The 15,073-nt window shown below is 39.9% G+C and overlaps 1 pseudogene across 1 annotated transcript in view; it reads right to left on the reverse strand.

Annotated features, from left to right (window-relative positions):
• The window catches only part of LOC149313464 (transcription factor AP-2-delta-like), a 62,742-nt pseudogene that overhangs the window by 23,308 nt on the left and 24,361 nt on the right, over positions 1-15,073 (reverse strand). The window contains exons 5-6 of the transcript XR_016280828.1: positions 11,911-12,029; positions 124-265 (exon numbers count right to left, since the gene is read on the reverse strand). The product of XR_016280828.1 is annotated as a transcription factor AP-2-delta-like (transcript). The remainder of the gene's footprint in view (positions 1-123; positions 266-11,910; positions 12,030-15,073) is intronic.

Consider the following 15,073-nt stretch of genomic DNA (forward strand, 5'->3'; position numbering starts at 1 on the left):
TTCGCAGCCAACATACTATCAATTCAGTATGTCAATTCTAAAAAAACAAGAAAACCTTGGTCTTGGAGCCTCAGTGTTGTTTTCAAATCCACATGTAAATTATGTGACTTATAATTTACTTACTTGGTTGCTAAAATCATCTTTTTCCTCGCTGTCTGTTCCTTCTGTTCCATGTGCTGTCTGGCGAGATGTTCCCCGACTGCTTTGGCTGGGAATTCAGTTTCACAGGTGTAGCCAAAATCCCTGGCCAAATGTAAAGCTTCTCCTGTGAGCAGACAGGAATAATTGTCATTTCATAGGCCACTTTGGGTTACTTGATGGCAGTGTTGAGACAGTGTCCCTTACATGCATTTTGAGTATTTTTTCTGCACCTTTTACCTGAAAGCATCTCAGAACAACATATATGAGACTGTTGAACTAGTATGTTATAATGGTTATACTAAGATTTGGGAGTCCTGAACCCAAGCAAAATGTTCACGGGTGTTCTTATTCATATATTTTATTAACACCTTTCTATTAAAAAATAGCATTCTGTGAAATCATACTGGCCACGTGATCACAGAGTAGTCTTTGACAACGTTGGCCCTTTGACGTAGTAATGGAAATGAGCACCGGTCTTTATGGTCAGACATGACTTGACAATCTTGTCAATGGAATACCTTTACCTTTTATTTTAAAATGTGCAGAATGAAGCTAGCCATATAATGTAAACACAAGTAACAAAATTATCATTAAAACTTTAAAAATTATATATTAAAAACATGTTCAATAATAACACATGAAAGAATTAACTGCTTAAATAAATGGGCCAGTCTGATGTCATGGTTGGCTTTGGTATGTATTAAGCTTATTCCATGGCACTTGGATGAATGCGAATGGAATGGAACGAGAGGGAGGAAAACATGTGCTACCGCACAAGAGAACACCGCTGATGCTGCTGGGAGTCCCCAAACCATTCCCCAACCATTTCTGGCAGCTGATTTTGAAGGACTATTTTGAACCGTTCTTCAAAATTGGCTGCCATGGAACATCTGGGGAATGATCTGGGGACTCCCAGCAGCATCACCAGCATTTTCCCATGTGGTAATACACACACACACACACACACACACACACCGGTTCCATTCCATTCCGTTCCTCCAAGTGCCATGCGATAACGTTATATGTGTGTGTGTTTGGTGAACTCTTTGGAGAAAGGATGCAATAAGAAGACAAAGACAAAGATGAAATAGCGGTAGTATAGACTCATGGAATCACAGAGTTTGAAGAGACCACAAGGGCCATATAGTCCAACCCCCTGCCATGCAGGAACACTGCCAACAGAGGGCCATCCAGCCTCTGTTTAAAGAGCTCCAAAGAAGGAGACTCCACCACACTCCAAGGGAGTGTGTTCCACTGTTGAACAGCTCTCACTACAGTGCACCCTTCATTTATGTGGGGGATCTGTTCCAGATCCCCCCCGCGTAAAAGGAATAGCGCATATGCTCGAGACCCATTACAAGTAAAGGGGCTAATGCTTGCGGTGGCGTGGGGCGACGGTGACTTGCAGCAGCGCAGGGTGGTGGTGACACGCCATTGTTTCTTCCAGTGCACACGCCGCTGCTTCTTCCAGCGCTGCTTTCAGCGTATGCTGAAAGCAGCATATAATGAGCCCGCGTGTGATGTGGGTGCACTGTATTAGGAAGTTCTTCCTAATGTTGAGATGGAATCTCTTTTCCTGTTTGAATCCATTGGTCTGGATTGTATTCTCTGGAGCAGCAGAAAAAAAACCCAGTCTTGCTCCCGTCTCAATATGACACCCTTTCAAATATTTAAACAGGGCCATCATATCACTTCTTAACCTTCTATTCTACAGGCTAAACTTATCCAGCTCCCTAAGTCTCTCCTCATAGGGCATGGTTTCCAGACCGTTCACCATTTTAGTTGCCCTCCTTTGGACACACTCCACTTTCTCCACATCCTTATTGAATTGTGGTGCCCAGAACTGGACACAGTATTCCAGGTGGGGCCTGACCAAAGCAGAATAGAGTGGCACTATTACATCCCTTGATCTAGTCACTATACATCTATTCATGCCATAGTAGTAGTTGCATGCACTTTTTATTCTATGATAAGCATTTGTTTAGATTCAGTGTGATGTAGTGGTGTGTGCTCTGGAGGCCAGGGTTTGAATCCCTGTTCAACCATGGACATTAGGCAAGTCCCACTCTCTCAGCCTCACAGGAGGACAGTGTCAAACAAATCTCGGCATCAACCAGAAATTACTTGAAGGCACACAACAAGAAGAAGTATTCATTTCTTGGAAGCTAGTTAGTGTCTCAGTAACTTTAGTGATGGAGGGGAGGGAAGATTCATAACAGAAAGGAAGCATGCTTGCTCTGCTTTTCTAATTCTCAGTTAACAGCTGCTTCCTGTACTGCCCAATGAAAGCAAAAACATTGTTATTATTAGGGATGGAAAGAATATTAGACATATTCAAATCAGTATTTTAAAAATAGTTTTATAAACACCAGGAAATTCTGTGAGAGGAATCCGAATGTGACAAGTTTCTTCACACTTGGATACTGCACATTGTATAAAATTTGCTACTTGGTGTGTGTGTGTACACATGCATCTGTATGTGCATGCAGACATACAGGATTCTTTATGCAGGAAATCCCATTTTTCTATTAAAGTGCCCCCCTTTTTATGTAGAAAATCCCCCAAACCATGGCGAGAAAGCATGAGAGTTATTTGTTTTTATCATCAAGTCTGTACGATTATGAAGATTTTTTTCTCTAGTCGATAATACTCCCAAATACAACCAAGCTCATTTTTCTTTTTAATAATACAAAGTTTATTTCTGTACAAAGTATCTTTGTTTTCCTATGGGATGTCTTTTTAAAAAACCTTAACTACAGCTCATCATAGATGCCATTCATCAGATATCATCAACAATCACACCTATGTAGTCAAATGTATATCAGCTTTTGTAACTACAGTTTTGATTTCTAGCTGGGAGGAACACACAAACAGGCACATGCACATCCATGAGCTGATGCAGACACAAATTAATGTGTGTATAACAACACGAAAGCTCTGCTGTTATAGTACCACCACCAGATCTCTAAAAAAGCAATAATCTGAAGGCAGCCCCTAAACTAACAATAACTCACAGTGTCTGCGAGTCCAGTGTTTCTCCCCAGTGTCTGATTACTCAAGTGTTTTGTGTGTTTTGGAGAGATTTTTCATTGCTCTGCCTATTTTCTTTATCCAAGTATATTGATTGTGTGGGCTTCCACTGTTTAATTAAATGGTGAAGCTTGTCTTAAATGAGCAGACAAGGGAATAGCAAATACTGCTTGGGACTATCTAGGCCACATGATTTTCTGCAGAACTGTGCAATCCCTCCAGTACTCCTTCCCTTTCAGACTGAATAGAAGATCCAGGTTATTAATTCTTTTTTTTTTACCAGAACATATGCCAAGTTGGACAAAATATGCCCCTCTAAATTTTGTTGGATTACAACACCCAGCAACCCTGCTCAGCAAAGCCAATGGTGAAGAATGCTGGGAGTTGCAGTCCAGCAGTATGTTGTCCAGGCCTGACCCAGAGGTCTGTGTGGTGAAACACCCAGGAAATATACAATGCCTATGAAAATACTGCACTGACTGTCCATATCACTTCTTGTTTTCCACACTACCCTTCAAGATGTAGTCACTGATACCTAGGCATTAACTTTAGAGCTCGATATTGCAATAATGGTAGCAGAGGGAGAGACCCATTTTCCATCTGCCTTGTGTAATATACTGGATAGTGTTGGTCTTGGATTGGGTGAAATTATGAAGTTCACTGAACAGCTTTGGGCAAATCTCTCTTCCAACCTACCTACTGCTAGGGTTGTACTGAGAATAACATGAAACAGGACCAATTCCATTGAAGGATGGAGTGAATACAGAGTGCCAAAGGTAATCTTTTCACCAGAATGTCCTACTGTATTGTCAGAGATTTCTCAAGTTACCACAACAACAAATGAAGAATCTGTACTCTAACAGCTCTTTGTGCTGGTGAAATGTAGGAAGAAGGCAACTGGCTTTGAAAAGTGGCAACAATTCTACAGAGCATGCAAACTCACACATTGTAGCAGGGATGAAAATATGGCCACTCATCCCTTACACAAGCCCATCTTAGCAGTTAAAAATTGGTTCTGGCACCCCTGTTCAGAAAACAACCGTAGAGAGAAAATGCCAGACACAAACCGAAATAGATATAGCCATTGTACACTGAATTAAGTCCTCTGCCCACCCATCCCCCCAAAACAGCACACATTTGCAAACTGCTGGCTTTTCATTTTCTCATCTTAAAGATGTTTGCAAGAGATCAGACAACTCTTAAATATTCAAGTATGAAAAAGTTCTATTTTCCTTTCCTTCCTTCTGTATTCTGAAATTCAAGAATGACTCTATACTTATACGTAGTATGGCAATGATCGGAAAGCACCACAGCTTGTTCTGATTTGAAGGGAGGCTTGGTTAAAAGTAGTCACTTTGATGGTGTGCACTTTTCCAAACTTACAGTACATTGGCACATTATAGTTATAAGGAATACTTCATAACCGTGAATGTAAAGAATATTTGAAAAATGGCTTTTCAAAACAACAACAAAAATCACCAACCAATCCACACCACACTGTTTCTATTTATTAAGTATTAAGTTAACTCACACTTCAGAGAATCTATGCCTGTTCCTTTAGAATCCTCATAAAAGTAGTTTGGTTGAGATTTGCCTTTCATTCATTCATTCATTCATTCATTCATTCAGTGACTGTGTGTTGAGACAATATATAACACTTTAAAAAATCAGTCAACAACCATAGAAAGAACCAAACATCAAACACTTGTAATAACAATTTTAGTTTACTTTGTGTAGTGTTATTAATTTAGAAATAGAGAATGTTCACAGAGAATTTTCATGATCATAATTTATGGGACAGCATAAGAAGGATGCTGCAATAACTGGCCCCATTCAGTGTTTATCTCTATTTTAATGTTAACTTTTTGTATGTTTTAATTGTATTGTTCTTTTAAATTGTGAGCTGCTTTGGGTCCCAATTTTGGAGGGAGGGTGGCATATAAATAAATGAAAGAAGCAGTAGTAGCGCTAGCAGTAGCAGTAGCAATAGCAATAGTAGTGTTGCAATAAGCATTGCAATTTAAAACAAACAAGAGGCAGTCCATTTCTTAGCCTAATGGAAACCATTCTTATCCTCATTCTCTCATATTGCTTCCAGCCCCTATTTTCACCTCTTTTGTCCTGTTCCCAAAGCAATATTTCTGTGCCTTTATTAACTCCCATGTTCTTTAAGGAAAAAAGAAGACGACAACAGCAGGAACATGACAAGGAGGTTAAGAAATTTCAAGATAAATTTTCTACTAGGATACTGGCTTTTGGCTTTCACTGCACTTAGGAGCATCCAGTTAGGAGTTTGGGCCAGTCTGGCCCAGGAGATGATAAGGCTGCTCCTTGCACCTGCCAGTAGAAGCCTGTCAAGATCTGCAGCTTGGTCCCTCCACTGGGAACTTCCAGAGCTCTCTTTGCCAGCTTAGCCCAGCAACTGTCTTTTTCAATCATGCAATTGTCAAACAAAAGGGAAAAAAGTCTTGCTTGTTCAGCACCAGTTCTAACTGTAAACAAGGCAGCAGCCTGTCTCCAGGCCATAGTGTGACACTGTGGGTACTTTAGGAAGCAGCATCCTATGTAGAGTCCTCTGGAAAAAGAGGCACTGGTATGTCAAGATGGCTTTCCCCAGAACAGAAGCTGCTTTCTCTGGGAGATTTGGAAGGGCCACTTCTCTGTATAGCAACACTCAGAATTTGCCCATAGCTGACCATGGTTTCAACATAAGCATTTTTGAGAAGAGTATTTATTTATTTAGGTAGGGAAGGTGTACCACTAAGTATTTTCTTTCACTAATTAAATGTTAAGCCTCTGCTGATGGCTTGGTCAGGATCAGTCTTATTGATCTTGAGATGGCCATAAAGTGATGTAGTCACTTCAGTTAACAGATCTGAGTTGTCATAAAAGAAAAACAAATTTCTGCCTTTTAAAATTATAAGTCAGGATCCTGTTGGTGACATAATTGCAAATTACATCTCTGTATGACCTTGGTTTGTTTCTTTGTTTCTTGCCAGGGTCAGAGGTATCCAACACCTCTGTCTACCACAACCTCCCTGACTTGGTGCCCTGTTCCAACCATCTTGTGGCTAGGGGAAGGTGGGGTGACCAAGCAGCCAGTAATGCTCCTGCAGCTAGATGCACAAAACAGGCATCTTTCCGGAATTTGGCAGAACCCTTGATGTCCTCTTCTCTCACTTTTTTTTTTGCTGGAGAGAGAAGCTGAAAATTTGTACAAAAACTGAATGCATCACAGAGCCGTCCCTGGGGGCTGGGGGAGAACTGCAGAATTTTAGAAGCGTAGTTGCAGGGGCCATGGACTCCTTACTGCAAAACAACGGAGACAGTTTGCACTCTGCTGAATTGGCACAGAACATGCAGAAAGGACAACAGGGATGAATGATAGATATAAATATAGGACTTTAAAACCAAGCATTTTCTAAACGTCTGCAACACTACAACTTCACAGGTTCTACAAAGTCCATCAAAACTTAGATCATGTGCTGGAAGAGAGAACTGAACACTGAAACAGTCCCGTTATAAATTTGTTCAGTATCCCAGCAAGCCCTCTTGGAATCCTGAGCTGGCAGCCTTGAAAACACGTCTCCCCCCGCCCCCCATTCTTCTCATCCTGGCATTTTCATTACATGGAAAACTTGGGGAGGCATTTATCAGATTTTTGAACACATAATTGTTATACTTCTATGTCTCCCTAAAACTCCCAGTTGCAAATGAGTTTGGAAGGGTTCAGATTTGGATTCAATCTCACTTTGATTTAGTTCAGGATTCTGCCACTTCAGGGTTCTGTCCTGAGTAATCCTACATGCTCCTATATGCATACAGTAGTGCATGAACACACTGCATGTTTAGATCTTTGTTGGATACCTCATCCACATGCTCCTTTCATTGGTAGTGTAGTGAATGGCTAGTTGGAACAACAACTTAAGGATGTCAGACTTGCAGAACTCTGTCTCAAGGGAAGTTTTCCTCACTCTTTGCCTGGAGATTTTTTACAGACCCAGCCAAATTATTTTGGAAAACATTTGGGGGTTTCCAATTATGTTGTTCCCCATCTGTTGTTTTGTTGTTTTGATGAACTGGATTTGAGGCTAGCTCACTTCATTCCTGGTTTTCATTTGTGAATTTTGACAAGAATTCAGGACTACCTAAAACATTTGGTTCAAAACCCAATTCGGTGTTTCAGGAAAATATGTTCTTTAGCTAGGATGTTTTTGGAACCAGACTGCTGTGATCTGTATTCTGAATCCAAGTTAACATTATTTCCTATTTGTTATTACTTGGAAACAAAACAAAAGATACTCTTAACTCCCCCCCCCCCCCCATTTTGGCAGAACCATACAAAATTTGCAGTCACCTTTTTTGAAGGAAACAAGGCTGAAGAGTTTTATATGGATCGATGTAGGGTCTTTGTATGCAACAACACCCATCCAAAAAAAGAAAAGAAGAAAAGAAAAAGAAAATATAGGTTTGTTGTCCTAGGTTCCTTGCAGGCTGTTGTTCTCAAAAATGACAGACAGGATGGAGGTGGCCCTCTCTATAGGTTTCCTGAGGAGAGAATGATCTGGTTGGCTTTCCTTCTTTGTGTGTTTCCTTTTCTTTTAGTGGATATGCAGCAATTTTTATAGAAACAACACATGTCAAAGAGGTATCCCCAGATATGAAACCTGCACATTTTGAGATGGCTAGGCATAATGCTGTATAGCTATAACATTTGAAGACCAGTTTAAGTCCTTTTTAATATTGACACATGGTGGTGGTAGAAGAATGGACAGTTCAGAACCCCATCTTATCTTGGCCCATTTTGCCTAAGTGTTGTATTATTTTGCTTTATGTACTTCCATGCAACAATGTCAGTGTTGTGAAGGGAGAATTAACAAGTTTTAGGTTTAATGAACCACCACCACCTGCTCTTGTTTTAATATACTGGAAAAGAGAGCAGAGATGGAAGAAAATGTTGTATTATTTTTCTTACAAGTCCATTTATTTTAAACTATCCATTTCCAGGGTGGGAATAGTTTTCTTCACCTTCAACTAGGCCCACCTCATCTTTTCTGTACCAGCATTTCCACCTAACTGTATAGCTTCACTAGGACATTGTGTTAATAAATTATACAGGGTTGCCATGAGTCACGGTCGATTCAATTTAATAACAAGCAACAAATCTGGGTTGAAAGTACTTGAACAATGACACATAATGGCACTAGAGATAGCCATCTCATGAAGTTACTAGATATCAGTGGATGCTATTGATATCCAAAAGGGGCTAAAGCAGCAGTGATGGAAAAATGCCCACAGGGTTTCTCAACAGATCTTTTCATGGTCAGCTGATGAATTCAAGTGTGAGGCTAAGACAAAGTTTACTACTATTTTTATTTAAGTTGTATTTGTTTGAAGGAGAACCCTATCAATGCAAGTCAACAGGACAGTTGAATGCATCAGCAAGATGGTAAGGTGGTGTGCAATATTCCTGTGACAAGATCAAAGGGTAGGACAACCTGAAGAATAAACCTTTTTTGGTATCACTTTTACAAACAAAGCCCTATTTACAGGGAGGTTGAGCAGAGCAGCGTACTTTCAGAAATCTAACTAGGTTTCCTAGCTAGGTTTGATGAATCCCCCAGGTATACTTTAGGCCACAAGGAGCCATGCAAGGGTGACAATACTATGATGCTTTGACTACTAGCCTGGAGACATGCCAAGGCCATGTATTTTTCACTGAAAGTTTTACTAGACACTAGCCATGCAAGGGCATCATACCATGAAGGTTTGACTACTAGCCTGGAGCCATGCCAAGGCAATGTACTTTTCCTTGAAGTTTTTACTAGACATGAACCCTGCAAGGGCAACAGTTTGTGATGGTTTGACTACTTTAGCCTGAAGCTACAGAAAGAAATGCTATTTTCTTTGTCCTCTATTAAAAAGAGAACATTCTTTGCAGTGTAAATGAGCAGTGCACCCTAAGTTCACAAAGACAAGCTTAGACTTTGCCTTTGATGGATTAAAGCATACCTTAGCCCAGGCCTGTGCAGAAGATTGTGGCTACTTCAGAGTTGCATTCAGAGTTGTTGCAGAATTCTTGGTGGCATTTAATGAAATGTTTCCTATAGCTTTTGTTTACTGAAATAAGAAAAAAAAAAAACCACCAGAATGCCTCCTGAAGGCCATTCATGACAGGAGGATACAAGTTACTTGTTTGTAGGGAGGAACCTTTTTGAGGCAGTGGGTATGGCATGATTATACCCTAAATGGGCATCTACACTAACAGCAGATGCTATTATTATTATTATTATTATTATTATTATTATTACCCTACTTTTTCTCCAAAGTTGGGATTCAAAGTGCCTTAACAGTCTAAAAACAGTTTAAAAGGAATTTTCACAGAACAGTTTCATAGTCATAATATCCTAGGTACTAATGCTAGTTGTTGCAGTAGTATTAATTAGAACATACTTTAACCTTCTTTACAGATCACATCTAATAATTTCTTTTAAAATAATAATAATAAATTAATGACTGAAACAAAGAAAGGAAGACGACTAGAACAAATATTGTCTGGAATTCACAACACCTTCTTCCCTTGCTCCTCCCCACTTATAAAGGAAAAATATCCACATTGGATTAAGGTGCTTGTCTCAGAGGAGGCAAGATGTGCAGAAAAGCGAGACAGACTGAAAAAGGTGTGTAACAACACAAGACAAATATACGATATACAGTAGTGGAAATAACATATTGAAATTATTAGAGAAGAACGGTCAAGAAACTAATAGGAGGAAAGCTAGAAAACAGTGGTAGCAGCAGCAACAAGAATAGGAGAAGTAAAGAAATTGGTGAAAGAAAACATTGAATAAATGAAGCTTCAAAAGAAGGCTCAGAACCGAATCAAAATGGACTGGGAATAAAATAGTGCTGTTGGATTCAACAGTCTTTCTCACATTTAATGTTCTACACAAGAAAGGGAAAGGCAAGATGCATACTGAGATACAGTAATAGTAGTCAGTGTGATGTTGTAGTTGGAGCATTGGACTACAACTCTGAAGATCAGTGTTCACTTCCTCACTCAGCCACCAGAACCCAATGGGTTCCAATGGCAAATCACACTCTCTCGGCCTCAGAGGCAAACCCTCTCTGAACAAATTATGCCAAGAAAACCCTGTGATAGGTTCTCCTTAGGGTTTCCGTTAGGGTTTCCATAAGTCAGAAATGACTTAAAGGCACCACAACAAAGTATAATGATGACACTGAATGAAACACACATCATGCAGACCTTTGGAAACTTTCATTCAAATAAGTAACTACTTTTTCCTGATATCGATTAATTACCTAAATTCTACACACCCACAAACACACACATCAACATTGAATTCAAATAAATAGTTTCTTTTTCCCAACTAAAGAATGATGGGTTCACTTTCTCAATTGTACAGTAAGCAGCGAACATATTCAAAACATCAAGAAGAGAGGCGAAAGTCTAAAAGCAACGCAAAGGGGCATATCATGAATTGAAGAAAGATTTTACACTGCAGAGAGAAGTCTGAAAATGAGTCAAAACATTTGCAAAGGATGAAGGGCAAAAGAAAAAGGCTGGTGGGGGTAGACCCAGAATTTGAAACCATCTGCATCCCATTCCACAACCTGGAAAATCTGAAACACTTCTTGTCAAAGAAACTGAACAGAAGGAGGAAGACACTTCATGTTTTAAACCACAATGCCGCTCTGAAAGACCATGTGATTAAATGTTTTCTAGGATTAGAAGCTGGACTTGTCCTTTGCCAGTGCTCTCCCTTATTCTCCTCTCGCCTAGGATTTTTTTACAGAAATGAAGCCTAACATTTGCCTTTGGGTGGTGGTGGAGGAGGAGGAGGTTATCTACAGTCTTTTCAGGGTGCGAACCTTACATGAAGCTCATCTGAGATTCAACTTCATTCCTGGTAGGTCATGGAAGGGAAAGATAGTTCCACCTTGGGAAGCAGCAGAACCAATTGAGGGGTTTGTTACTATTTTTTAAAAAAAAGAAATATTCCACATGTTTTAAAATGCTTAAGATGCAAGGGAGAGTCTCTGAAAGAATCCTAATTATTTTAATAAAGAAATAGCATAAATTAATATATACAGTCAGCCCTCCATATCCACAAATTTTTATCCACGGCTTGAAAATATTTTTTAAAATATAAATTCCAAAAAGCAATTGGCATTTTAATATAAGGGATACCATTTTACTACGCCATTGTATTTAATGTGATTTGAGCATCCATGGATTTTGCTATCAATGGGTGGTCTTGGAATCAAACCCCAGAAGATACCCAGAGCCTACTGTATTTCTATTTAGTATACAGACCCTCCTGCTTTCTTTCCATAAACACACACAATGCTTAGAAGTGGAAACAAGAGGCAAAACATTTAAGGTAGGAATTTTAAGATGATATCTGTTTTTTGTAAGTCAACGAGGCTACAATTCTATACATTTAACCTAGAGCAACATCACTTTTCCCTTCCCTCTCTTCTAAAAATTCCTTTCCATGACCTGAATGTGGAGTGAGCAGAAAGAAAGTGTGGTCTCTGAATGATATAAACATGCAGCAAATAGATCACTTGTAGCATTCTCCTCTTTTTGTGTGTTATGATTTTCTGAAGTATTTCAAGAAGAATTTGTTTTTGTCTGAAAGTACATAAAAGATAGCTAAAATCCTGAGTTAAAAACCAAGAGGGCAGCAAGCACACCTGTATCATAGAGCCTACCTTCTACCAAGGATGTTAGGAGGGTGACATTTGCTGCTTTCCTCCTCCCAGCAGGCAAATTGAGGCCCAGTCTGTCCAGTTTTTCTCTCAAGCAACGTCCTCCATTCTTGGATTTTGCTCTGTGAGGGGGAAAAGGTGTGGGGTGGTGGTGAAGAAAACCTCATTTTTATTATTTTGCCATTTACCATTTTTTAAAATTCTTTTAAAAAAAAAAACACAAACCACCAAATGTCTATATAATAGTGGCATATTAGCAGTTTGCAGCTAATGGGCCTTGTCGGCAGGCACTGACAGAAAATCTCTGTGACTAGAGCTGAAAAATAGTACCTTTGTAGTTGCCAAGGGCCAGAGGACTACATTGAACTGCAAGACATTCATGACCAGATCTCCTGATATTTTTTTCTTTCCCTCCAAAGCCCCATGAGAAAAGCAGTTGGATCCAGGCCAGGGAATGCCCGGGGCAAGCAATGTTGGCTGTACCTTCCATACAGTAATTTCATGGTGCAAATCACATGTAGTGGTGGTGGGTTCTGAAATTCCTGTCTCCTGGAGTTTTGTAAGATCTGTTGTTGTTACTAGAATGAAATGGAAGCATTTTGATTTCCCTCCTTTTATTTCTAGATTTCCATTTGTTTTACAGATTTCCATTTTGGCAATGTTCCATGTGCCAGTTCTCCGATCCTTCAGACCTTTCCCCACCTTCTCCAGATTACAGAGGGGTTTCTGTGCCTGATATTGTGGCCTGATCGTACCTACAATTGTATCCAAATTCCTTTTGCTATATTCAAGGGGGCATTTGAAGATTTTGAAAAAATACCATTCATTCTGTTTTGGCCAAGCTCTGTGGGTTCCCAATATGTTTCCAGGATGAATAAAAAGTGCTGGACTTCAAATATTTGTTGGACCACCTTTCTTGACATTAACCTGTCTGTATCCTGGGATCAGCATTTGAGACCTCCCTTTGAGCCCTTCCTTCATGATCAGAGAGTGATGATACAGGATAGGAATATATCACTTGCAGCCCCTATCTATTGAACACTTTCTCCAGTGTGGCCCACTTGGCCCCAACATTTTCACCTCTTACATCAGGTTAACTCTTTCCTGTCCTTCTAGACATCTGATGCACTATTGAATATTTTTAAATAGAAGGTCTTTAAACAGAGGCTGGATGGCCATCTGTTGGGGGTGCTTTAGTTGTGAGTTCCTGCATGGCATGAGGTTGAAGTGTATGGCTCTTGGGTTCTCTTCCAACTCTATGATTCTATGAGTGGCTTATATTTAAAATATAGGCAATATGCCTATTAATTATACTTATAATTTGTTATTCATGTTTTTAACCTATTTTAATATTGTAAAATACTTTTTGTCTTAAGTTTAATAAGCCTTGTCATAAATAGATGTAATAGTGGTGACATGGATGACGAGGATGGTGATTTGTTTTTATTTATTTGTGAGAGCACCTGGGCATATTGGTATTTTACCATTGTGAAAGAAACGTTAAGTAAACATGTCATAATTTGCAAGTATTGGTGCTATTAATGCACACATGGCAATGAGCAAAATGCTACTTCTCTGACTGCAACCAGATGGTGGTGATACCATGGGGTCACTTTGGGCTGGATGGGGACATATCAAGATTAGTATACCTCTGTGTGGTAGCAGGGTCTAGAATGTCCACTTCCTGTCTTTCCCTCCCAACCACTGTTCACTTTGTGCAGCCATGTGCTTACACATCCTGCGCAATAGCATGAACCTAGCAATTGCCTAGAGGTGGCTGAATAGAATATTTTTGATGTACCCTGCATGTCTTGGAAGAATGTAGTGTCCATCCAGGTGAATTAGACAAAATAAAATGGAGGCCACCAGGAGCAGCTGTGGAGATCAACTTTGCAAAATTAGCCATCAGGAGAATGCAACTGATAAATAGACATGAATAAATGAAGGGGCATGTAATAGGATCATAAAAACTGAACTAATTTGTGTCCTTTTATTACTCTGGGAGAGACTATAGCTCAGTGCCAGAGCCCCTGCTTTACATGTTGTTATGGTGTGCCTCCAAGTCTTTTTAAACTTATGGTGACCCTACGGTAAACCTATTATAGGATTTTCTTGGCAAGTTTCTTCAGAAGAGGCTTGCCATTGCCATCATCTGAAGCTGAGAGAGTGTGACTTGCCGAGGGTCACCCAGTTGGTTTTTATGCTAAAGCGAGGAATCAAACTCTGATTTCCAGAGTTGTAGTCTAACACTCAAACCACTACACCATGCTGTGTCCACCACACATGGGGGTGGGCTTTCAGTATGATTTTTCAGGTGATTTTACCCCAAATTGCTCCTTTAAAAATGGCGATGCAAGGGGCTTCAGGGTCCAAAAAAGTGAGGATGGTATCCAACTGTGGGATAGATGACATAATGATCTTCCAAGCCATAAGAAAATTTCCTATATTTCACTTAACATACTCATTTAAAAACAAAGGAAAGTTAAACCAAATAAATTTATTTCTATACATGCTTACTCAGGAGTTGTCAGTGGTCCAAAAGAAGGGGTTACAACTCATAGAATCATAGAATCATAAAATCATAGAGTTGGAAGAGACCACAAGAGCCAGCCAGTCAAACCCCCTGCCATGCAGGAAATCTAAATCAAAGCATCCCCGACAGATGGCCATCCAGCCTCTGTTTGAAGACCTCTAAGGAATGAGACTCTACCACACTCCAAGGGAGTTTGTTCAACTGTCGAACAGCCCTCACTGTCAGGAAGTTCCCCCTAATGTTTAAGTGGAATCTCTTTTCCTGCAGTTTGCATCCATTGTTCCGTGTTCTCTTCTCTGGAGCAGCAGAAAACAAGCTTGCTCCCTCCTCAATATGACATCCCTTCAAATATTTAAACAGGGCTATCATATCACCTCTTAACCTTCTTTTCTCTAGGCTAAACATACCCAGCTCCCTAACTCATTCATCATAGGGCATGGTTTCCAGACCCTTCACCATTTTAGTCGCCCTCCTTTGGATACGCTCCAGTTTCTCAACATCCTTTTTGAATTGCGGTGCCCAGAACTGGACACAGTATTCCAGGTGAGGTCTGACCAAAGCAGAATAGAGTGGCACTATTCCCTTTATCTAGACACTATACTTCTATTGATGCAGCCTAAAATCGCATTAGCC

Source organism: Sceloporus occidentalis, unplaced genomic scaffold (genome assembly GCF_023333645.1).
Source record: "Sceloporus occidentalis isolate IW3139 unplaced genomic scaffold, rSceOcc1.0.p SCAF_4, whole genome shotgun sequence".
NCBI lineage: Eukaryota > Metazoa > Chordata > Lepidosauria > Squamata > Phrynosomatidae > Sceloporus > Sceloporus occidentalis.